Source organism: Leucoraja erinacea, chromosome 16 (assembly GCF_028641065.1).
Source record: "Leucoraja erinacea ecotype New England chromosome 16, Leri_hhj_1, whole genome shotgun sequence".
NCBI classification, from domain to species: Eukaryota; Metazoa; Chordata; class Chondrichthyes; order Rajiformes; family Rajidae; genus Leucoraja; species Leucoraja erinaceus.
The window spans coordinates 3,086,416-3,112,477 of record NC_073392.1 but is presented as its reverse complement, the minus strand read 5'-3'; the positions used below and the strand labels follow the sequence as shown (position 1 = coordinate 3,112,477).

Here is a 26,062-nt window from a genome sequence, read left to right as displayed (position 1 = left end):
GCTGGGGCCGTACAGAGTGGGGCTACTTCCTCCCACAAACGTTCCCCTTTCAATGGAATGATGTCTAGCGGCAGCCGGCATCAATTAATATCTCAGATCAATAAATGATCGGGTTAAAAGTTATTCATCACCCTCTTATCAATTATTGCTTGCATATCAAAAAATACATTTGTCTTTGATCTAATCGCTCGTAGACATTTAGATTACAGAACATAGAACCTCAGTTCCTTGTTACCAGGCAATTGACTCATCCTACCACAACCAGAGAGCAGTGCCAAACTACTATCTACCTCACTGTGAAACGTCACCTATCCATGTTCTCCAGAGATGCTGCCTGACCCACTGAGTTACTCCAGCACTCGGTGTCTCAATTACAAACACATCGTGTTTGTCTCTCTCCCTCTCTCCACCTCCCTCTTCCCCATCTCTATCCTTTCTTCTCTCCCACTCTCCCTCCTTCTCTCTATCCCTCTCTTTCTTTCTCTCTCTCTCTCCCTCTCGCTCTCTCTTTCTTTCAACTCTCTCTCCATTCCCATGTAAGGTATGCTCAGAGTCACGGTATCAGGGCTGCACTGGATAGAGGACCCCTGGACTATCGAGACCACACTGGCCATTTTTCCAATAGACCACCATTCCATGTCCCCTCACCACCAGTCAGGCCATTCGGCCCTTCGAGCCAGCACCGCCATTCAATGTGATCACGGCTGATCATCCCCGATCAGTACCCCGTTCCTGCCTTCTCCCCATATCCCCTGACTCCGCTATCTTTAAGAGTCCTATCTAGCTCTCTCTTGAAAGCATCCAGAGAACCGGCCTCCACCGCCTTCTGAGGCAGAGAATTCCACAGACTCATCACTCTCTGTGAGAAAAAGTGTTTCCTCGTCTCCGTTCTAAATGGCTTACTCCTTATTCTTAAACTGGGGCCCCTGGTTCTGGACTCCCCCAACATCGGGAACACGTTTCCTGCCTCTAACGTGTCCAAGCCCCTTAACAATCTTATATGTTTGAATGAGATCCCCTCTCATCCTTCTAAACAACTCTACAGCTGCACCACCCGTATATATTTTCTTGAAATAACTGAAAGCAGAGGAAGGCAACAAGATGGAAGGGTCTCGACCCGAGATGTCACATTAGGTTATTGTACATGATAGACAAAAATGCTGGAGAAACTCAGCGGGTGAGGCAGCATCAACGTTTCGTCGCTTATTTCCTTCGTTCCATCGATGCTGCCTCACCCGCTGAGGTCCTCCAGCACTTTTCTCCACCTTCGATTTTTTCCCCAGCACCTGCAGTTCTTTCTTAAACAAGATATCCTCAACGATATCTCCACAATCTCAGCGTCTGTGCAAAGTGCATCCTCTAGTGTTTATTGATCCCTGTCCAACATAACTGTCTGCCTCTCCACTGTGGTGGTGAACAGGGTTGTAGCCACATTAGGATGAAGCATTAAAACCCAAGGCACTGCTCAAAACATTAACATCAAGAGTACAGGAAACTTGTCGAAGCTGGGCCACACAGAGTGGGGCTACTTCCTCCCACAAACGTTCCCCTTTCAATGGAATGATGTCTAGCGGCAGCCAGCAGCAATTAATATCTCAGATCAATAAATGATCGGGTTAAAAGTTATTCATCACCCTCTTATCAATTATTGCTTGCATATCAAAAAATACATTTGTCCTTGATCTAATCGCTCGTAGCCATTTAGATTACAGAAATAGAACCCCAGTTCCATGTTATCAGGCAACTGACTCATCCCACCACAACCAGAGAGCAGTGCCAAACTACTATCTACCTCACTGTGAAACGTCACCTATCCATGTTCTCCACAGATGCTGCCTGACCCGCTGAGTTACTCTAGCACTCTGTGAAACGTCACCTATCCATGTTCTCCACAGATGCTGCCTGACCCGCTGAGTTACTCCAGCACTCTGTGAAACGTCTCCTATCCATGTTCTCTACAGATGCTGCCTGACCCACTGAGTTACTCCAGCACTCTGTGAAACGTCACTTATCCATGTTCTCCACAGATGCTGCCTGACCCGCTGAGTTACTCCAGCACTCTGTGAAACGTCACCTATCCATGTTCTCTACAGATGCTGCCTGACCCGCTGAGTTACTCCAGCACTCTGTGAAACGTCACCTATCCATGTTCTCCACAGATGCTGCCTGACCCGCTGAGTTACTCCCGCACTCTGTGAAACGCCACCTATCCACGCTCTCCACAGATGCTGCCTGACCCACTGAGTTACTCTAGCACTCGGTGTCTCAATTACAAACACATCGTGTTTGTCTCTCTCCCTCTCTCCACCTCCCCCTCCCCCATCTCTATCCTTTCTTCTCTCCCTCTCTCCCTCCTTCTCTCTATCCCTCTCTTTCTTTCTCCCACTCGCTCTCTCTTTCTTTCAACTCTCTCTCCATTTCCATGTAAGGTATGCTCAGAGTCACGGTATCAGGGCTGCACTGGATAGAGGACCCCTGGACTATCGAGACCACACTGGCCATTTTTCCAATAGGCCACCATTCCATGTCCCCTCACCACCAGTCAGGCCATTCGGCCCTTCGAGCCAGCACCGCCAGTCAATGTGATCACGGCTGATCATCCCCGATCAGTACCCTGTTCCTGCCTTCTCCCCATATCCCCTGACTCTGCTATCTTTAAGAGCCCTATCTAGCTCTCTCTTGAAAGCATCCAGAAAACCGGCCTCCACCGCCCTCTGAGGCAGAGAATTCCACAGACTCACCACTCTCTGTGAGAAAAAGTGTTTCCTCGTCACCGTTCTAAATGGCTTACTCCTTATTCTTAAACTGGGGCCCTGGTTCTGGAGTCCCCCAGCATCGGGAACATGTTTCCTGCCTCTAACGTGTCCAAGCCCTTAACAATCTTATATGTTTGAATGAGATCCCCTCTCATCCTTCTAAACAGCTCTACTGCTGTGCCACCCGTATATATTTTCTTGAAGTAACTGAAAGCAGAGGAAGGCAACGAGATGGAAGGGTCTCGACCCGAGATGTCACATTAGGTTATTGTACATGATAGACAAAAATGCTGGAGAAACTCAGCGGGTGAGGCAGCATCGACGTTTCGTCGCCTATTTCCTTCGTTCCATCGATGCTGCCTCACCCGCTGAGTTCCTCCAGCACTTTTCTCCACCTTCGATTTTTTTTTTCCCCAGCACCTGCAGTTCTTTCTTGATTCTTGATTCTTTCATTTGTCCTTGATCTAATCCTTGATCTAATCGCTCGTAGCCATTTAGAATACAGAAATAGAACCCCAGTTCCTTGTTATCAGGCAACTGACTCATCCCACCACATCCCACCACAACTAGAGAGCAGTGCCAAACTACTATCTACCTCATTGGTGACCCTCGGACTATCCTTGATCAGGCTTAGCTGGCTTTACCTTGCACTAAATATTATTCCCTTATCCTGTAACCATACACTGTTGAATGGCCTGATTGTGATCATTTAGTTTAGTTTAGAGACAAACTGTTGAAACAGGCCCTTCGGCCCATCTATGCATATACCAAGCCAAACGTCGCACAGACTCAGGAACAGCTTTATTCCCAGAGCTATAGCGGCTCTGAACCGGCCCTGCTGAGTGCCCCCCACCCCCCCTGGACTGTCTCCCTCGGATGGTCACGTCGCACAGACACATCTGCACTTTAGTCTGTTTTGACTGTTTTAATGTTCTTTCTACAAACCATGTTCTCGGGGTATCTAAATCTAAATGTTATTAGTTATTTAAGTTATGACAACGGGTGGAAGCTGCAGACTCAAATCTTGTTGCACTTATGTGCAATGACAATAAAAGATATTATTATTATTATTATTATTAACCTGTACGTCTTTGGAGTGTGGGAGGAAACCGAAGATCTCGGAGAAAACCCATGCAGGTCACGGGGAGAACATGCAAACTCCGTACAGACAGCGCCCGTAGTCGTGATCGAACCCGGGTCTCCGGCACTGCAGCGCTGTAAGGCTGCAACTCTACCGCTGCACCACCGTGCGTCCCACAATCATATATTGTCTTTCCGCTGATGGGATAGCACGCAACGAAAGCTTTTCACTGTACACGTGACAATCAACTAAACTGAATTGGTTTCCCAATGTTGCACCCTCTCCCAGACTGATTTATCATCACTTACATAAGTGACAATGTTCAAACACGGGCCTTACATTACTATAACCTGCCTTCTATCTCATCTATCTCTGCATAAAGGTGTCTATGAGACCCAAGATAGACACTGGACAGAGCTGGAGTAACTCAAAGGGTCAGGCAATGTTTCTGGGGAAAAGTAATGGGTGACGTTTCGGGTCGAGACCAGACTGAGAGTCGGGGGGAAGAGGGGAAACTGGGGAAATGAAAGGGGACGGAACAAATCAGAGCCGGCAACGTTGACCAAGGAAAGGACCAGTCTTCAAGGAGCAGTAACACAGAAGCCCTTAAATTATAGATAGATACAAAAAGCTGGAGTAACACAACGGGTGAAGCAGCATCTCTTGGATAAAGCTTGCTACATTTAGAAAAATAAACTTCATCTGTTCCCCCTCAGCACTGCTCTCTGGTTGGTGATGGGACGGTTCAGTTGCCTGATAACAGCCGGGAAGAAACTGCCCCTGAATCTGGAGGTGTGCGTTTTCACATTTCTGTCCCACTTGCCTGGTGGGAGAGAGGAAAAGTAAACACAGTTCTTGAGAATAAAATCAAGTCTTCTTGTGGCCGGGCAGAGAGTGTAGTTGTGACTTGTTCACACAGAATGACGAGCCCATTCTACTGACTGCGCCTCAGGCAGTCCTTGCTTGAATGTAGAACATAGAACAGTACAGTACAGGAACAGGCCCTTTGGCCCACAATGTCTGTGCTGGGCATAATGCCAAGATAAACCATTCTCAATGCAATAAAAAGGAACTGCAGATGCTGGTTTATACTAAAGACAGACACATATGTTTAGTTCAGTTCAGAGATACAGCATGGAAACAGGCCCTTCGGCCCACCGGGTCCACCCTGACCAGCGATCCCAACTCACAAACACTACCCTACACACACTAGGGACAATTTGTACATTTGCTCCAAGCCAATTAACCTACAAACCTGTACGTCTTTGGAGTGTGGGAGGAAACCGGAGCGCCCGGAGAAACTCCTTGCAGACACAGGGAGAACGTGCAAACTCCGTACAGACAGCACCCGTAGTCAGGATCGAACCCGGGTCTCTGGCGCTGTGAGGCAGCAACTCTACCGCTGCACCACCGTGCCGCACCAGCACAGTGCTGGAGTAACTCAGTGGGTCAGGCAGCATCTGTGGAGTGCTGCCTGATCCTGCCTGACCCGCTGAGTTAAACCGTTCTCATCTGTCTGTGCATGACTAATATCCCTCCATTCCCTGCATATTCACTTGCATATCTCAAAGCCTATTTCCTTCGCTCCATAGATGCTGCCTCACCCGCTGTGTTTCTCCAGCATTTTTTTGTCTACCTACAATATTCCAATGTCTGTAAATGAGGTAGTTGGGAAGGAAATAGGCAACGTTTCGGACCGAAACCCAAAAGGGTTTCGGCCCGAAACGTTACCTATTTCCTTCGCTCCGATAGATGCTGCTGCACCCGCTGAGTTTCTCCAGCATTTCTTGTCTACCTTCGATTTTCCAGCATCTGCTTAAACATCACTTAAACATTGATGGACCCTGAAGGGAATCGAGTTTGGACATGTTGTAGCAAACCCGACCCAAAATGCTGCCTCACTAATTGCGTCGTTTCAGTGAATAACGCAAGGCCTTGTATCAGTGTAGATAAGGTTAAGGAATCAGCGGCTGGATAATGGGGCAGGAACTCTGTGTGTCTGTGTGTGTGTGTGTGTGTGTGAGTGTGTGCGCGCGTGGAGGTTGCAGATATTCCAAGAATGCCGACAGCCCATGGTGACAGGGCAGAAGGAAATGTCCCAGCCCACAGACAAAGAGGCTCTCACGCAACACTCTTACCAATTCAATGTCGAATGAATTGAAAGAACAAACAATTTGTGTCCTTCACTCGGACAGACGTGTAATTGGGCAACTGGTGAATACGCTTGCAGATGACACAAACCTTGGTGATGTTCTGGACAGTGTGTGCGGCTGATAAGATTGCTCCCGATGTTGGGGAAGTCCAGGACAAGGGGTCACAGCTTAAGGATAAGGGGGAAATCCTTTAAAACCGAGATGAGAAGAACTTTTTTCACACAGGGAGTGGTGAATCTCTGGAACTCTCTGCCGCAGAGGGTAGTCAAGGCCAGTTCATTGGCTATATTTAAGAGGGAGTTAGATGTGGCCCTTGTGGCTAAGGGGATCAGAGGGTATGGAGAGAAGGCAGGTATGGGATCCTGAGTTGGATGATCAGCCATGATCATATTGAATAGCGGTGCAGGCTCGAAGGGCCGAATGGCCTTCTCCTGCACCTAATTTCTATGTTTCTAGAGACACAGTGGGGTATATGGTGGAGTCAGGGGGGTATGGGGGAGAAGGCAGGGACGGGGTACTGTGGATTTCTACTAGAGCTTTATCTAACTCTCTCTTATTAAATTAAGGGAAGGTATCCCATGCCAGGGGGCCACAGAGTGGCACGGGTGGGGAACTGTTTGGTGAAATTTGACCAATGTAAAAAATTGTACTGGAAATATTTGTATAGTCTCCGAAAATGTTGGATGAATTTTGTTTGTTTGAATGGTTCAGGAATTGTATATATTTATCAATTGAATAAAGTCTATTTTGAAATTTAAAAAAAAATCTAACTCTTAAATCCATCTAGTGACTTGGCCTCCACTGGCCTCTGCGGCAGGGAATTCCACAAATTCACAACTCTCTGGGTGAAAAAGTTTTTCCTCACCTCAGTCTTAAATGACCTCCCCTTTATTCTAAGACTGTGTGTGGCCCCTGGTTCTGGACTCGCCCAACATTGGGAAGAGTTGCTCGGTGTAAGCAGCACATCTTTCATTCATTGTTCTTTATCTCTCTACATCACCGTCTCTATCTCTCGTTTCCCTTATCCCCAACCAGTCTGAAGAAGGGTCTCGTCCCGAAACGTCACCCATTCCTTCTCTCCAGAGATGCCGCCTCACCCGCTGAGTTACTCCAGCACTTTGTGTCTGTCGACTGTATCTTAGCTGTAGGCACAACACTGGAGTCTATAATCAAGTCTGAAATGTCTTGTCTCCTAGATAAGATTAATGTAATCTAACTAAGTCAACATAGTTTTATGAAAGGCACACCCCGTATGACAAATGCTTAGAATTTCATTGAAGATACAGAAAGTGGTGAGTGTGGAACATCAAACAGTACAGCACAGGAACTGGCCCTTCGGCCCACAATGTCTGTGCCAAACATGATACCAAATTAAACTAATCTCCGCTGTTTGTATGTGATTTATAACCCTCCATGAGTCACACTATAAGCCACTTAAACATTACTATCTTTCTTCTACAGTTGTATAGAGCTCTGGTGAGACCACATCTGGAGTATTGTGTACAGTTTTGGTCTCCTAATTTGAGGAAGGACATCCTAGTGATTGAGGCAGTGCAGCGTAGATTCACGAGATTGATCCCTGGGATGGCGGGACTGTCATATGAGGAAAGATTGAAAAGACTAGGCTTGTATTCACTGGAGTTTGGAAGGATGGGGGGGATCTTATAGAAACATAAAAAAATTATAAAAGGACTGGACAAGCTAGATGCAGGGAAAATGTTCCCAATGTTGGGCGAGTCCAGAACCAGGGGCCACAGTCTAAGAATAAGGGGGAGGTCATTTCAGACTGAAGTGAGAAAAAACTTTTTCACCCAGAAAGTTGTGAATTTGTGGAATTCCCTGCCACAGAGGGCAGTGGAGGCCAAGTCACTGGATGGATTTAAGAGAGAGTTAGATAGAGCTCTAGGGGCTAGTGGAGTCAAGGGATATGGGGAGAAGGCAGGCACGGGTTATTGATTGGTTATGATCAGCCATGATCGCAATGAATGGCGGTGCTGGCTCGAAGGGCCGAATGGCCTCCTCCTGCACCTATTTTCTATGTTTCCTCCCTTCTTCAATCATACTGTCTCATTTTGCCGATTTCCAAAACCTTCTGAGAATGGAGTTTTGAACAGAAACCTCACCAGAAGCAACAGTGTTTGTGGGGACTTTTGATTTCTCACGGACCTACAAGCAACTGGAGGGAATGATGGGATGGGACATTTGGTCCCATAATTTGAGGAAGGACATTCTTGCTATTGAGGGAGTGCAGCATAGGTTCACAAGGTTAATTCCCAGGATGGCGGGACTGTCATATGCTGAGAGAATGGAGCGGCTGGGCTTGTACACTCTGGAGTTTAGAAGGATGAGAGGGTATCTCATTGAAACATATAAGATTATTAAGGGCTTGGACACGCTAGAGGCAGGAAACATGTTCCCGATGTTGGGGGTGTCCAGAACCAGGGGCCACAGTTTAAGAATAAGGGGCAAGCCATTTAGAACGGAGACGAGGAAACACTTTTTCTCACAGATAGTTGTGAGTCTGTGGAATTCTCTGCCAGAGGGGCGGTGGAGGCCGGTTCCCTGGATACTTTCAAGAGAGAGCTAGATAGGGCTTTTAAAGATAGCGGAGTTGGGATATGAGGAGAAGGCAGGAACGGGGTACTGATTGGCGATGATCAGCCACGATCACATTGAATGGCGGTGCTGGCTCGAAGGGCCGAATGGCCTACTCCTGCACCTATTGTCTATTGTGTGTTGTCAATTGGTTCTGATTGGGTTACACGTCCCAGTCGGAATTTGGGGAATGGGGGTGATTTGCGGAGGTGTAATCAGACAGGAATTCCAGGATGGCTGCGGCTTGTTTGCTCATTTGAGGAGTGGGTGAGGGACAGGGTGGAGCCCGGTTGCAGCAGCATTGTTGCCTGTTGCACACACACACACACACAGCAGAGGCATGTCGCAACGTTGCATAATGTTGGCACACAGGGCTGGGTGTAGTGGAGTCGACACTGGGAGTGTGGGAGGAGAAGGAACTGCGGACGCTGGGTTAAACCAAAGGCCCGCACAAAAAGTTTGAGGAAGGGTCTCGACCCGAAAACGCCACCCCTTCCTTCTCTCTAGAGATGCCGCCTGCCCCTGCTGAGCTACTCCAGATTTTTTGTGTCTATCTTGAGCGGGAGGAGTGGAAGTTTCACCCAGCTTGTCGTAATGCTGCCCTCTCCTGGTATTCCAATTGTGTACAGTTTTGGTCTCCTAATTTGAGGAAGGACATCCTTGTGATTGAGGCAGTGCAGCGTAGATTCACGAGATTGATCCTTGGGATGGCGGGACTGTCATACGAGGAAAGATTGAAAAGACTAGGCTTGTATTCACTGGAGTTTAGAAGGATGAGGGGGGATCTTATAGAAACATATAAAATTATAAAAGGACTGGACAAGCTAGATGCAGGAAAGATTGTTCCCAATGTTGGGGCGAGTCCAGAACCAGGGGCCACAGTCTTGGAATAAATGGGAGGTCATTTAAGACTGAGGTGAGAAAAAAACGTTTTCACCCAGAGAGTTGCGAATTTGTGGAATTCCCTGCCACAGAGGGCAGTGGAGGCCAAGTCACTGGATGGATTTAAGAGAGAATTAAGAGAGAGCTCCAGGGGCTAGTGGAGTCAAGGGATATGGGGAGAAGGCAGGCACGGGTTATTGATTGGGGACGATTAGCCATGATCACAATGAATGGCGGTGCTGGCTCGAAGGGCCGAATGGCCTCCTCCTGCACCTATTGTCTATGTTTCTATGTTTCTACTGTGAACACTCTCTCATTCAAAAATCACCACAAAATTGTAACGAAGGTACGCAAAAATGCTGGAGAAACTCAGCGGGTGAGGCAGCATCTATGGAGCGAAGGAAATAGGCAACGTTTCGGGCCGAAACCCTTGGGAAATAGGCAACGTTTCGGGCCGAAACCCTTGGGAAATAGACAACGTTTCGGGCCGAAACCCTTGGGAAATAGGCAACGTTTCGGGCCGAAACCCTTGGGAAATAGGCAACGTTTCGGGCCGAAACCCAAAGGGTTTCGGCCCCCAAAACGTTGCCTATTTCCTTCGCTCCATAGATGCTGCTGCACCCGCTGAGTTTCTCCAGCATTTTTGTCTACCTTCGATTTTCCAGCATCTGCAGTTCCTTCTTAAACAAAATGCAATGAACTGCATTTCACAATAACACAGGTGTGGTTCTAGTCATTGACCAATCCCACAAGTGGAACACAACTGGGGCCATTGTTGGCTCCAGTGTTAGTCACTAAATGACCTCACTCCCAGGGTGGAACAAGTCCAAGACTAGAGGGCATAACTTTGAGACGAGAGGAGAAAAAGTTTAAAGGAGATGCGTGGGTCAAGATTTCTTTTTTGTACACGGAGGGCGGTGGGTGCCTGGAACGCGCTGCCAGGGGTGGTGGAGGTGGAGGCAGATACGATCGTGGTGTTTAAGGGAATTTCGGATAGGCACGTGGATATAATCAATAGACAATAGGTGCAGGAGTAACATAGAAACATAGAAATTAGGTGCAGGAGTAGGCCATTCGGCCCTTCGAGCCTGCACCGCCATTCAATATGATCATGGCTGATCATCCAACTCAGTATCCCGTACCTGCCTTCTCTCCATACCCTCTGATCCCCTTAGCCACAAACATAGAAACATAGGTTACCAATCAGGTGTGATCATCCCCAATCAGTACCCCGTTCCTGCCTTCTCCCCATATCCCCTGACTATCTTTAAGAGCCCTATCCAGCTCTCTCTTGAAAGCATCCAGAGAACCGGCCTCCACCGCCCTCTGAGGCAGAGAATTCCACACTCACAACTCTCTGGGTGAAGAAGTGTTCCCTCGTTCTCCGTTCTAAATGGCTTACCCCTTATTCTTAAACTGTGTGTGGCCCCTGGTTCCGGACTCCCCCAACATCGGGAACATGTTTCCTGCCTCTAGCGTGTCCAATCCCTTAATAATCTACGCCGAGAACGGAGGGATATGGATCACGGGCGGGCATGGTGTTCAGCACAGTCATTATGGGCCGAAGGGCCTGTTCTTGTGCTGCACTGGGTTCTATCTCACCCTCCACTGCACACCTCATCCTCCTCGAGAGGCACAAACTAACAGATGTTCATTTCATCCTGAAACACAAGAGTTTAATTGCGATATGTACTGAAAGCGGAACAATTAAACTCAGTGGGTCAGGCAGCATCTGAGGGGGGAATGTCTCTACAGAGGGAAGTAGGGTCCTGACCCAAAACGTTGCCTGTCCCTTCCCACTGCAGATGCTGCCCGATCCATGGAGTTACTGCAACTGGCAGATACGAGTTGGTCTTGGCATCATGTCCACATATAACAGAGGATCTGACATGGACAACACACATTGCCGCATTGGTGAGTAAGGCAAGGCAGTGCCTTTACCACCTCAGGCAGCTGAGGAAATTCAGAGCGTCTCTGAGGATCCTTCAGTGCTTCTACTCTGTTGCTGTAGAAAGCATCTTGTCCGGAAACATCACGATCTGGTTTGGGAACTGCTCTGCCCAGGACAGGAAGGCTCTGCGGAGAGTAGTGCGTTCGGCCGAATGTACCATGGGAACTACACTCGCCCCCCTGCAGGACCTATACACCAGGAGGTGCTGATCCAGAGCCAGCAACATAATGAGGGACCCCTACCCCCCCAGCAACGGACTGTTCCAGCTGCTACGGTCAGGCAAACGCCTCCTCTGTCACGCTGCGGAAACGGAGAGGATGAGATGGAGTTTCTTCCCACAGGCCGTCAGGACTGTAAACTCTAATCTCACCGGGGACTCATTTAATGTTGTGTCTTTTTTAAAATTGCTGGGGTTTTTTCTAATATGTAAATACTGATTCTGTTCTAGTCTGTTCTGTTGTTTTGTACAATCCACAGGCATTGCCACTTTCATTTCACTGCACATCTTGTATGTGTGTGTGACAAATAAACTTGACTTGACTTGCAGCATCTGTGGAGAAAATGGATAGGTGACGTTTCACAGAGTGCTGGAGTAACTCAGCGGGTCAGGCAGCATCTATGGAGCTAAGGAAATAGACAACGTTTCGGGCCGAAACCCGTAAGGGTTTCGGCCCGAAACGTTGCCTATTTCCAGAAGGATTTCGGCCTGAAACGTTGCCTATTTCCTTAGCTCCATAGATGCTGCTGCACCATAACTGAGTGGGTCAGGCAGCATTAGTGGAGAACATGGATAGGTGACGTTTCACAGAGTGCTGGAGTAACTCAGCGGGTCAGGCAGCATCTGTGGAGAACATGGATAGGTGACGTTTCACAGAGTGCTGGAGTAACTCAGCGGGTCAGGCAGCATCTGTGGAGAACACGGATAGATGACGTTTCACAGAGTGCTGGAGTAACTCAGCGGGTCAGGCAGCATCTGTGGAGAACATGGATAGGTGACGTTTCACAGAGTGCTGGAGTAACTCAGCGGGTCATGCAGCATCTATGGAGCTAAGGAAATAGGCAATGTTTCGGGCCGAAACCCGTAAGGTTTTGCCTATGGAATTGCCTATTTCCAGAAGGATTTCGGCCCGAAACGTTGCCTATTTCCAGAAGGATTTCGGCCCGAAACGTTGCCTATTTCCTTAGCTCCATAGATGCTGCTGCACCATAACTGAGTGGGTCAGGCAGCATTAGTGGAGAACATGGATAGGTGACGTTTCACAGAGTGCTGGAGTAACTCAGCGGGTCAGGCAGCATCTGTGGAGAACATGGATAGGTGACGTTTTGGGTCGGGACCCTTCTTCAGACTATTCCTCACAATTTCTTGTGTCACTAGAGGAGTTCCCTTTGCCCGCCTTCAACAAACTGTAGATTTATCTCTCAGGGCTAACGGAATCAAGAGATATGGGGGGAAAAAGCAGGAACGGGGTACTGATTTTGGATGATCAGCCATGATCATATTGAATGGCGGTGCTGGCTTGAACGGGCCGAATGGCCTACTCCTGCACCTATTTTCCATGTTTCTATGATCCAAACTGTCTCTCAACAACAACATCTAAAACATAGCAACGGTTTCCAAGCGCGCGGTGGCTACAGGAAACATCACATTATCTGTGTCTCTGCTCAGTCCCTGACTCATCCAGTAATGATGATAAGACACAAGAGTTCACCTTTGAGTCCTGGCATCAGCAACATTCCAACACCATCCCTTTCCCAGTAAGTGCCTGGAACTGAACCAGCCGCTCCACAAGAGTGCGGTCATGCTCGACAGGGGTGAGCCATCAACAGTTCATATTTGTTGGCTGATATAAACGCAGAACTGGAAGGGGTTTGAAGCAAGGTCTCAAAGTAAGCGCAGGGAGAGGGCACAGTTTGTGCAGCGGTAGAGTTCCTGCCTCACAGCGCCGGAGACCCAGGATCAACCCCGACTACAGGTGCTGCCCGTCGGGAGTTTGTCCCCCGTGTGACCTGCGTGGGTTTCCTCCGGGTGCTCCGGTTTCCTCCCGCACTCCAAAGACGTACAGGTTTATAGATCAGTCTGAAGAAGGGTTTTGGGCCGAAACGTTGCCTATTTCCTTCGCTCCATAGGTGCTGCTGCACCCGCTATTAATGAACTTCCAGCACCCCACGGATGTGCCCAGCTTGCAGAGGTTCCTCGGCAGGGTGTAACTACAAATGCATGACTCACCGCATGAGCCACTAATCTACAATGTTCTTGATTAAAGTATCCTTTATTGTCATTCCGACTTTTCAGTCTGAACAAAATTGTGTACCTTGCAGCCATAACATAGAATAAAATAACAAAACACACAATGAACACAGATTAAACATCCACCACAGTGAGTCTACCAGGCACCTCCTCACTGCGATGGAAGGCAAACGTCTTAAAGTCCTCGTCTCTTCTAATGGTGTCAAAGGTTTCGAGGAGAAGGCAGGAGAATGGGGGCAGAGAGAGTGAAAATAGATCAGCCACAATCGAATAGCGGACTAGACTCGATGGGTCGAAATGGGACTCAGCTCCTATGTCTTAGAACAACATCAAGACGCAAGATTGCAATAATTAGATTTTTTTTTTCTCAGCATATCAGCTAAAAAGTTAAAGGTAGACAGAAATGCTGGGGAAACTCAGCGGGTGAGGCTGCATCTATGGAGCAAAGGAAATAGGTGATATTTGGAGATGGTGAGGCAGCTCGACCCGAAACGTCACCTATTCCTTCAGTCTGAAGAAGGGTCTCGACCTGAAACGTCACCTATTCCTGAATCCCTTGGGAAATAGGCAACGTTTTGGGCCGAAACCCTTTTGGGTTTCGGCCCGAAACGTTTCCAATTTCCTTCGCTCCATAGATGCTGCCTCACCCCGCTGAGTTTCTCCAGCATTTTTTGTCTACCTTCGATTTTCCCAGCATCTGCTGTTACTTCTTAAACAGTTAAAAAGTTCATGTCATTGGGAATTTTAAAAGAGAACCTTGGTGTTAAGGTATCGTTTCATTTTATCTCGAGTAACCAGGACAATTCTTTTCAAAATTGAAAAAAAAAAAAGATGACGTACAGGGAAAGAAATGCACCGAGAATCACAACCACAAACTCTCAGAGAGCGGGGGCTGGTTTAGTCCAGGGACGCATTTCCTCCCGCCCAGCTGGGTTACATTTATCTTGTTCAACAGCCCTGAAGCCAAGGTCTACCTGCATACATTCTTCACTAGCCTCTGGGCAAAAGGGATTGGATGTCCTTCAAACAAAACTCGTGAGTTTCACTGAAATGTATCTCCCGCAGAGAACAGTGTTCCCACACATACCGCCCCTGCTCACTGGAAACATAGAAGGCCCTTTGGCCCATCTCATCGATGTTGGCTCGCATGCCAGTCATAGTCTTGCACTGTGGAAGCAGGCCCTTCAGCCCAACTTGCCCATACTGGTCAACATGTCCCATCTACACTAGTCCCCCCCCCTCCTGCAAGTGGCGCATATCTTTCTAAACATGTCCAATCCATGATGACAATAGTCAATAGACAATAGGTGCAGGAGTAGGCCATTCGGCCCTTCGAGCCAACACTGCCATTCAATGTGATCATGGCTGATCATCCCCAATCAGTACCCCGTTCCTGCCTCCTCCTCATATCCTCCGACTCCGCTATCTTTAAGAGCTCTATCTAGCTCTCTCTTGAAAGTATCCAGAGAACCGGCCTCCACCGCCCTCTGAGGCAGAGAATTCCACAGACTCACAACTCTCCGCGTGAAAAAAAAAAACCTTGTCTCTGTTCTAAATGGCTTACCCCTTATTCTTAAACTGTGGCCCCATGGTTCTGGACTCCCCCAACATGGGGAACATGTTTCCTGCCTCTAGCGTGCATCTGTTAAAGAAGGAACTGCAGATGCTGGTAAAATCGAAGGCAGATACAAAATGCTGGAGTAACTCAGCGGGTGGAGGCAGCATCTATATTTAACAATAAATTTAACGAGAGGGAATGTTAAAACAACTGCTCAAGGACTTTAAAAGTGAAATAAGATTTCTATTTGGAGAGTTAAAAGTTTGTGTTTTGAGTTGTTTTTTTCAAGTGTTAAACTATCTCAGGAGTACATTTGGCAGAATGCAGATATATTTGTAGGAAGAAACTGCAGATGCTGGTTTAAATCTAGAGCGCTAGATAGGGCTCTTGAACATAGCAGAGTCGGGATATGGGGAGAAGGCAGGAACGGGGTACTGATTGGGGATGATCAGCCATGATCACATTGAGTGGCGGTGCTGGCTCGAAGGGCCGAATGGCCTACTCCTGCACCTATTGTCTATAAATCGAAGTTAGACACAAAATGCTGGACAGGCAGCATCTCTGGAGAGAAGGAATTGGCGAAGTTTCGGGTCGGAGTAACTGCCTCATCCGCTGAGTTACTCCAGCATCTTGTGTCTACTATCCATGTACCTGTCTAAATAACTTTCCGACCACCTGTGATGCCACTTTCAAGGAACTGCACACCCCTATATCCCTCGGCTCCACAACATTCCCCACAGCCCGACCATTCACAGTGCAGATCCTGCAATTTGGCCCATCATATCTATGTTGGCTCGAAGAGAATCTCAGTCCCAACCATGAGGAGCTATTTGCACTTTGGGAGGTTGAAGGCAAGGGGAACATATACAGTTAATGACAAGACTCCTAACAGCATTGTTGTACTGAGGGATCTTGGGGTGCAAGTCCATAGCCCCCAGAAGGTGGCCACACAAGTAGATAGTGGGAATGGATGTGTATACTGTAGTATGCTTGCTTTAGTCTGTCTGAACACTGAGTACCAGAGTCAGGAAGTCATGTTGCAGTTTTATAGGATTTTGGTTAGACCACATTTGGAGTATTTGCATGCACTTCTGATCGCCCCAATACAGGAAGGATGCGGTGGCTTTCGAATGGGTGCAGAAGAGGATTAACAGTCAGAATCTTTCACCCGGAGTGGACAAGTTAAATACTAGAGGGCGTACCTTTAAGGTGAGTTGGGGGCAAGTTTAAAGCAGGATGGGCGGGGCAATTTTATTTTCGCAGAGGGTGGTGGGTGCCTGGAACGTGCTGCCAGGGGCACTGGTGGAAGCTGGTGCAATAGTGGTGTTGAAGGGGCTTTTGGACAGACACTCGGATTCGCGGGGAGTGGAGGGATATGGATCACATGCATGCAGAGGAGATTAGTTTCACGGATTCATATTCAACACGGACATCGTGAGCCGAAGGGCCTGTTCCTGTGTTGCACCGTTCCATGTGCAGGAAGGAACTGCAGATGCTGGTTTACACCAAGATGCTGGAGTTACTCAGCGGGACAGGCAGCATCTCTGGAGAGAAGGACTAGAAGTCCCTCAACTCACTGGAATTTAGAAGGTTGAGGGGGGACCCCATTGAAACTTGCAGAATAATGAAAGCCCTGGATAGAGTGGATGTGGAGAGGATGTTTCCACTAGTGGGAGAGTCTAGGACCAGAGGTCACAGCCTCAGAATTAAAGGGCGCTCCTTTAGACAGGAGGTGAAGAGGAGGAATTTCTTTAGTCAGAGGGTGGTGAATCTGTGGAACTCATTGCCACAGAGGGCTGTGGAGGCCAAGTCAGTGGATATTTTTAAGGCAGAGATAGACACATTCTTGTTTATGACGGGTGTCAAGGGTTACGGGGAGAAGGCAGGAGAATGGGATTAGGAGGCAGAGATCAGCCATGATTGAATGGCGGAGTGGACTCGATGGGCCGAATGGCCTAATTCTACTCATAGAACTTGTGACCTGATGACGTTTCGGGTCAGAACCCTTCTTCAGTCTGTACCATGTTCTCCACAAGATGCTACCTGACCCGCTGAGTTACTCCAGCACTCTGTGAAACGTCACCTATCCATGTTCTCCACAGATGCTGCCTGACCCGCTGAGTTACTCCAGCACTCTGTGAAACGTCACCTATCCATGTTCTCCACAGATGCTGCCTGACCCGCTGAGTTACTCCAGCACTCTGTGAAACGTCACCTATCCATGTTCTCCACAGATGCTGCCTGACCCACTCAGTTATGGTGCAGCAGCATCTATGGAGCTAAGGAAATAGGCAACGTTTCGGGCCAAAGTCCTTCTGGAAATAGGCAACGTTTCGGGCCGAAACCCTTCAGGGTTTCGGCCCGAAACGTTGCCTATTTCCTTAGCTCCATAGATGCTGCCTGACCCGCTGAGTTACTCCAGCACTCTGTGAAACATCACCTATCCATGTTCTCCACAGATGCTGCCTGACCCGCTGAGTTACTCCAGCACTCTGTGTCTATTTGTTCTACCACTGGAAACATACGGGATTGTCCCTATTAAACCAGAGCAATATACTTGGTCACAATTTACAACAAGAATGATTGCATAAGGTTACCATCAATGTATAAGTAAGGTGTATTTTGACTTGTGGGGACTTCATTGAAAGCACCTGGTGATGGAATATTATCCAGCCGGTGTGACTGGCAGTCGCCAGCAGAGGGCACAGCCCTGAGGTACAGTCAAGAGGAACTCAGTCCCAATGTGTAGGAAGGAACTGCAGATGCTGGTTTACACCGAAGATAAACACAAAATGCTGGAGTAACTCACAGGCAGCGTCTCTGGAGAAAAGAAAAAGGTGACGTTTCGGGTTGAGACCCTTCTTCAGGGGAAAGGGGGAAAGGGAAAGGAGAGACATAAAAGATACTTGGGACAAATTAATGAAAGATATGCAAAAAGCAAAGGTGGAGCCCACAATGCTCCATTGTTGGCTGTGGGATAGGTGATAACAACTTTCACAGAGCTACCACGGTAAAGGCCAGTCTGCACCAGGACACCCCTGTTTGTATTGTTCAAAGGCCAATCTATAAAGATATTTCATATTTTAAAGGTATTGAATTTTTATTTGAAAGACCAAATTCATTTGTTTAAGGAACATTTAGGCAGCTACATGGACAGGGAAGGTTTAGAAGGGTTTGGGCCAGACGTGGGCAGGTGGGACTAGTGTAGCTGGGACATGTTGGCCTGTGTTGGCAAGTTGGGAATGTTTCCACACTGGGTCACTAAGGGGTTGGTTGGAGGTGAATAACCCCCCAACACGTGCCCTGCTAACAGAGTAGATGAGACTCAGGACCAATTAGTTATAAATCCCACCTGAGACGGAATATCTTGTGAAGAAAGGCGGCACAAAAACGCTGGAGTAACTCAGTGGGACAGGCAGCATCTCTGGAGAGAAGGAATGGGTGACGTTTCTTCAGTCTGAAGAAGGGTCTCGACCCGAAACATCACCCATCCCTTCTCTCCAGAGATGCTGCCTGTCCCGCTGAGTTACTCCAGCATTTTGTGTCTAACTTCGATTTAAACCAGCATCTGCAGTTCCTTCCCACACATATATCCTCATTATGCCAATTGTACTCCCGAGATAGTTTAACACTTGTAAAAAAACAATCAAAAACATTAACTTTTAACTCTCCAAATAGAAATCTTATTTCACTTTTAAAGTTCTTGGCCAATGTTAAAGTTTTAACATTCTCTCTCGTTAAATGTATTATCTTTCAATAAATCGAGAGAGTTCCTTTATGCTTTGTTATTATAAATCATACGGGATAGGAGCAGAATTAGGCCATTCGGCCCATCAAGTGTACCCCGCCATTCAATCATGGCTGATCTATCTCTCCCTCCTAACCCCATTCTCCTGCCTTCTCCCCATAACCCCCTGACACCCGCACTGATCAAGAATCTATCTATCTCTATCTCGATCTATCTCTCTCTGCCTTAAAGATATCCCCAGTGGAACTAATCCACGATTTGAGGGCAACAAACTGATGGAAAGATACATCTGTGTGAAACTTACTTACCTCGAGCTGTGGGCAAGTGAAACTGATAATCTGCCTGTCTGCTTCCCTCCGACGCCGAGCAGCGATCCCAGCGCAACAAGGTCCCTTTGAAATTCCTTGAGAGAGCGCTAGTTCTTCGCTGTTCCAGCCAGGATAGCGTAAACCACAATGGCAGTGAGAGAAAGCCGAGGTCCGGTCCCCCACGCCGCCAGTCCGTCTTTTAAAACATTACGTAATGCCACTGCTATGTTCATTCATCGTCAACAGCAAAAAAAATTAACCCCTTCCCCCCGCTGTCTTGTTTCCCGATGGAAGCCAAACATGTCTATACAGCGTGTAACTAACACACACACACAGGGGGCCGGAGAAACTCAGCGGGACAGGCAGCATCTCTGGAGAGAAGGGATGGGTGATGTTTTGGGTCGAGACCCTTCCTCAGAAGAAGAACCAGAGATGTTGCCTGCCCGGCGGAGTTACTCCAGCACTTTGTGTCTGTCCAGTAAACCAGCATCTGCAGTTCCTTCCTATCAATTTTAAATTAATCGCGTTGAATTGATTTGAGTATAGGAGCAGGGAGGTTCTTACTGCAGTTGTACAGGATCTTAGTGAGACCACACCTGGAGTATTGCGTACAGTTTTGGTCTCCTAATCTGAGGAAAGACATTCATGCCTACTCCTGCACCTATTTTCTATGTTTCTATGTTTCTATGAATGTTAATACAGATAACTAAAAGGGTCCCCATCCGAAACGCCACCTATCCATGTTGCTCCACAGATGCTGCCTGACCTGCTGAGTTAGGTAGAAACAAGGAACAGGCAGGCAGCATCTGTGGAGAACATGGATAGGTGACGTTTCACAGAGTGCTGGAGTAACTCAGCAGGTCAGGCAGCATCTGTGGAGAACATGGATAGGTGACGTTTCACAGAGTGCTGGAGTAACTCAGCAGGTCAGGCAGCATCTGTGGAGAACATGGATAGGTGACGTTTCACAGAGTGCTGGAGTAACTCAGCGGGTCAGGCAGCATCTGTGGAGAAAATGGATAGGTGACGTTTCACAGAGTGCTGGAGTAACTCAGCGGGTTAGACAGCATCTGTGGAGAACATGGATAGGTGACGTTTCACAGAGTGCTGGAGTAACTCAGGGGGTCAGGCAGCATCTGTGGAGAACATGGATAGGTGACGTTTCACAGAGTGCTGGAGTAACTCAGCGGGTCAGGCAGCATCTGTGGAGAACATGGATAGGTGACATTTCTTCAGACTGAGTTACTCTGACACAAATCATAGTCTGCATTTTCTCGTGTCTCTAGTAGATTGCAATTTCATTTTTTGTGAATGATGCTTACATTTAGATGAGTTTATTGTCACGTGTACCGAGGTACAATGAGAAGTGTTTTTGTTGCATGCTATAGAGTCACAATACACAATGACAATCGAGCCGTCCACAGTATACAGGTACAGGATGAAGGGGGTGGTGTTTCATGCAAGGTAAATTTAGTGCAATGAAAGATGGTCTGTGGATCTCCAATGAGGTAGATGGGAGGTCAGGACCGCTGGTGATAGGATGGTTCAGTTGCAAATAATAGAATGTCAATTATCAATGGGTAATCCAATTCCGAGTTAGAACTGGCAATGCGGAGTCCGAATTGATTTAGTTCATAATCATAGGGCCATTCGGCCCATCAAGTCTATTCCACCATTCAATCACGACTGATCCATCTCTCCCTCCTAACCCATTCCCGCTACCTTCCGTTGCCGAACCAGCAGGTCGAGGAACAGCTTCCCATAACCCACACTAAAACACGTACCCGGTGACTGCCAATCACCCCCCCCCCCCCCGATCGAGAAGGATTAGGGTGAGTGCTATGGAATCAGGGGGCTAAATTAGGGTACTGAGATTACTGGGCCCACAACACCATTCAAGACGACTGATCCATCTCCCACCTAACCCCATCCCGTCCCCCACACATGTCAGAAGGATGGTTCAATCATAGTAGGGTGAGATTACTGATTACTCGCCCCCACCCCCATCCCGTCCCCAACATGTCACTGGTTCAAATAGTATGTGTTGATTAGTGCGGGTGTCAGGGGTTGTGGGGAGAAGGCAGGAGAATGGGGTTAGGAGGGAGAGATAGATCAGCCAAGATGGGCCGAATGGCCTAATTCTGCTCTTATTACTTAAAATCTTATGAACTGTACCAAGCAATGACCTCTAACAATTCCAAGGTCTCTCCAAATGTTCCCAAGGAGGGCTCTACAGGATGGCGTGGACAGTCTGTGCCTAGCTGGACGGGTTATAGGGCGAGGGCAGGAGAATGGGGTTAGGAGGGAGAGATAGAGCAGCCATGATTGAATGGGGGATCGGACTCGATGGGCCGAATGGCCCAATTCTGCTCCAATCGCTTATGAATTAATAAGCCACGGTGGGCTGAAGTCGAGAGCCACTTTAGTACTGACGCGTGCTAAAGCGCCTCTCCAGCGCTTCACGCACGCCAATACACGTCAACACTCAACAACTCCTGGGTATAACACTCGCAAAATTCAATGTAGAGACAACGAGGATGTATTCGGAGTTCTGCGCCGTTTTTGCTTTTGAATACATTCTTCGTTCTGAATAACGTCTATTATTTACACACAGTCGGTCCGCAGTGCGGGGGGGGGCGATTATACAGACAGACATCGCTAAAAGTTAGATACCTAAACAGCCCAAGTGTGCAGGGTGGAACGGCAGATGCTGGTTTACAATACAGACACAAAATCCTGGAGCAACTCAGCGGGACACACAGGCAGCACACTGGAGAGAAGGAATGGGTGACGTGTCTCTCTGTCTCTGTCTCTCTGCCTGTCCCACTGAGTTACTCCAGCATCTCGTGTGTGTGTGTGTGTCTATCTTCGATTTAAACCAGCAGCATCTGCAGTTAATTCCTGGACATTTGATGTAGTTATACAGCGATGGTCTGGCAACATTTGCAGCTGTGTCTGTGTGATTGGAGCAGTTTTGCCGAGGGATAAGTGCTAAAGTGAAACGTATTTAGTGTAAGGTCACGAGTCATGTGTTTAGCTCACACACACGCCTGTTACAGAAACATGATGTCATGGTGGCATGTCTGGTTTTGCTCAGGCAGTTTCCTCCCCATCGCTGGCCAGCCGAGCTGACCCACAAAGCTTAGATTTTATCAAAAGTAAACTTTCTCTTTTAAATTCCACGACCATTGGAAAAATGTTTGTGAAAAAATGTTTGGGAAATTATTGAGAATGAATCTGCTTCAGATGCAGTTCCCAGTCACACTCTGGTTAATGACATTCCCCATTGATTTGATTAGCCCGGGCGTCAGGGGTTATGGGGAGAAGGCAGGAGAATGGGGCTGAGAGGGGAAGATAGAACAGCCATGATTGAATGGCAGAGTAGACTAGATGGGCTGAATGGCCTAATCTCTGGATACTCTCAAGAGGGAACTAGAGGCAGGAATCATGTTCCCGATGTTGGGGAAGTCCAGAACCAGGGCCACACTTTAAGAATAAGGGCTAAGCCATTTAGAACGGAGATGAGGAAACACTTTTTCACACAGAGAGTGTCAGTCTGTGTTATTCTCTGGCACAGATGGCGCTGGAGGCCGGTTCGCTGGATACTTTCAAGAGAGAGCTAGATAGGGCTCTTAAAGCTAGCAGAGTCAGTGGGTATGGGGAGAAGGCAGGAACGGGGTACTGATTGTGGATGATCAGCCATGATCACAGTGGATATGTAAACAACTGAGCAATAGTTGAGCAGTTTGACTTAAAAAGCATAGAAACATAGAAAATAGGTGCAGGAGTAGAGGCCATTCGGCCCTTCGAGCCTGCACCGCCATTCAATATGATCATGGCTGATCATCCAACTCAGTATCCTGTACCTGCCTTCTCTCCATACCCCCTGATCCCTTTAGCCACAAGGGCCACATCTAACTCCCTCTTAAATATAGCCAATGAACTGGCCTCAACTACTTTCTGTGGCAGAGAGTTCCACAGATTCACCACTCTCTGTGTGAAAAATGTTTTCCTCATCTCGGTCCTAAAAGATATCCCCCTTATCCTTATCCTTAAACTGTGACCCGATATCAACAAATGCTCCTTTGATGGTTGACCTGCCTCCAGTTTACCGATGACCACATTGGCAACATATCTCCCCACAGCATCGGTAGTCTCGTCTATTGAGATCCATATTTTGTTGCATGCAACTTCATCTCTAATTTTCTGCACAACAATGTTGAAGTTGCTGTCAACATAATTTTACCGCAATGATGATTCTCTTGGTATATGTTCCTCTGCGTATTTCTCTAAAAAACCTCTGAGAGATTTGTTTTCCAATTTCCACAGTGGAATTCCAGCATCAATGAATGCCTTGCACAGATCACTCGAAAACTCAGATTTGCGCCTGGAGCCAGCAGTAAATGTAGTGAGGCGACAAGCTTGGGTATTTCACTTGGGTAGTCTACACCCCAGCGATATCAGCATTGACTTCTCTAATCTTAGATGCCCCTTGTCTTCTCCCTCCTCCCCCTCCCCCTCCCAGCTCTCCTAGTCCTCTCTAGTCCTATTCTCTACGCCGCTTCCTTTCTTTTTCCCACCCCCCCAAATCAGTCTGAAGAAGGGTCTCGACCTGAAACGTCGCCTATTCCTTCTCTCCATAGATGTAGATGCTGCCTCACTCGCTGAGTTTCTTCAGAATTTTTTGTCTACCTTCGATTTTTCCAGCATCTGCAGTTCTTTCTTAAATAGATCGTAGAGAAGACTGAGCCAGCGGGCAGCAGCACGAGTGAATGAACGACCGACGGTGGTGCACCCGGTTTCGCCCCGTAGTGGTGGAAGTTTTCTTGTAAGTTATTCTATGTTAACACGTTAATAAAAACATTGATATTAACGTGTTAACAGAGAAAACGTCATTGTAATCACGGTACAACTAGAGAAAATAGCACAACCTTTTAGCAAAACGGCAAAAAAAAGCTGATATTGCATGATCGTGAGAAAGGCATCATCCTGGAGAAGAAGGGTCTTGACCCGAAATGTCACCCATTCCTTCTCCCCAGAGATGCTGCCTGTCCCGCTGAGTTACTCCAGCATTTTGTGTCTAACTTCGATTTAAACCAGCATCTGCAGTTCCTTCCTACAGATATATCCTCATTATGCCAATTGTACTCCCGAGATAGTTTAGCACCGGAAAAAACAATTTAAAACATAAACTTTTAACTCTCCAAATAGAAACTTATTTCACTTTTAAAGTTCATGGGCTGTTGTTTTAACATTCTCTCTCGTTAAATTTATTGTCTTTCAGTAAATTGAGAGAGTTTCCTTATGCTTTGTTATTATACATCATAAGGTCATAAGTGATAGGAGCAGAATTAGGCCATTCGGCCCATCAAGTCTACTCCGCCATTCAATCATGGCTGATCTAACTCTCCCTCCTAGCCCCATTCTCCTGCCTTCTCCCCATAACCCCTGACACCCGCACTAATCAAGAATCTATCTATCTCCATCTCGATCTATCATCCATCTCTGCCTTAAATATATCCCCAGTGGAACTAAAGCGGGAATCCACTAATTGACGGGAACAAACTTATGGAAAGATACATCTGTGTGAATCTTACCTCGAGCTGTGAGAAAGGCATTATCCTGGAGAACTCAACAAAAAAGGCATGAAAAGGCACTTCTGGCATTTATGGCAAAATCCTGGCTCTACAGATTACTATCTAAATTGTGTCAAGTTGGGAAAAGGGGAAGTACAATGGATCTGGGGGTCCTTGTTCGTCAATCTATGAAAGTAAGCATGCAGGTACAGCAGGCAGTGAAGAAAGCGAATGGCATGTTGGCCTTTATAACAAGAGGAGTCAAGTATAGGTGCAAAGAGGTCCTTCTGTAGATGTACAGAGTCCTAGTGAGACCACACCTGGAGTATTGTGTGCAGTTTTGATCTCCAAGAGTAGTTGAGTATAGGAGCAAAGAGGTCCTTCTGCAGTTGTACAGAGCCCTAGTGAGACCACACCTGGAGTATTGTGTGCAGTTTTGATCTCCAAACCTGAGGAAGGACATTCTTGCTATTGAGGTTTAGTGCAGGGTAGGTTTACAAGGTTAATTCCCGGGATGGCGGGACTGTCATATGCTGAGAGAATGGAGCGGCTGGGCTTGTACACTCTGGAGTTTAGAAGGATGAGAGTGGATCTTATTGAAACATATAAGATTGTTAAGGGTTTGGACACGCTAGAGGCAGGAAACATGTTCCCAATGTTGGGGGAGTCCAGAACCAGGGGCCACTGTTTATGATGTTTAACAGGGAACTGCAGATGCTGGAAAATCGAAGGTAGACAAAAATGCTGGAGAAACTCAGCGGGTGAGGCAGCATCTATGGAGCGAAGGAAATAGGCAACGTTTCGGGTCGAAACCCTTTCGGGTTTCGGCCCGAAACGTTGCCTATATCCTTCCCGACTACCTCATTACAGACATTGGAATATTGTAGGTGGACAAAAATGCTGGAGAAACTCAGCGGGTGAGGCAGCATCTATGGAGCGAAGGAATAGGTGACGTTTCTGGTCGAGACCCTTCCTCAGACAGTTTAAGAAATGCGTGTCATATCGTGTCGTGTTGTATCGTTACTATGGATCCTCTCCGACAACCACTGGATAAGAGAGTGTGCAGCGTTTTAGTCGTGTGTTGAGTCATGCCTTCCCTCTGGGTAACTATCAGAGCCCCCTCCCCCCCCGACGCTAACCACTCCCAGCTGCACCACTGCACACAGCAGCAGATGTTGCCGCTGCACCAAGGCATGCGCACGTCAG

The 26,062-nt window shown here is 47.5% G+C and overlaps 1 protein-coding gene across 3 annotated transcripts in view; it reads right to left on the bottom strand.

Annotated features, from left to right (window-relative positions):
* The window catches only part of LOC129704464 (filamin-B), a 171,675-nt gene extending 152,237 nt beyond the window's left edge, over positions 1-19,438 (bottom strand). For 2 of the 3 annotated variants that reach the window (XM_055647559.1, XM_055647560.1), the window contains exon 1: positions 19,281-19,438. The gene's annotated coding sequence lies outside the window, so the exon portion shown is untranslated. The remainder of the gene's footprint in view (positions 1-19,280) is intronic. The other variant, XM_055647561.1, reaches the window with a different exon arrangement.
* Between the last annotated feature and the right edge of the window lie 6,624 nt (positions 19,439-26,062).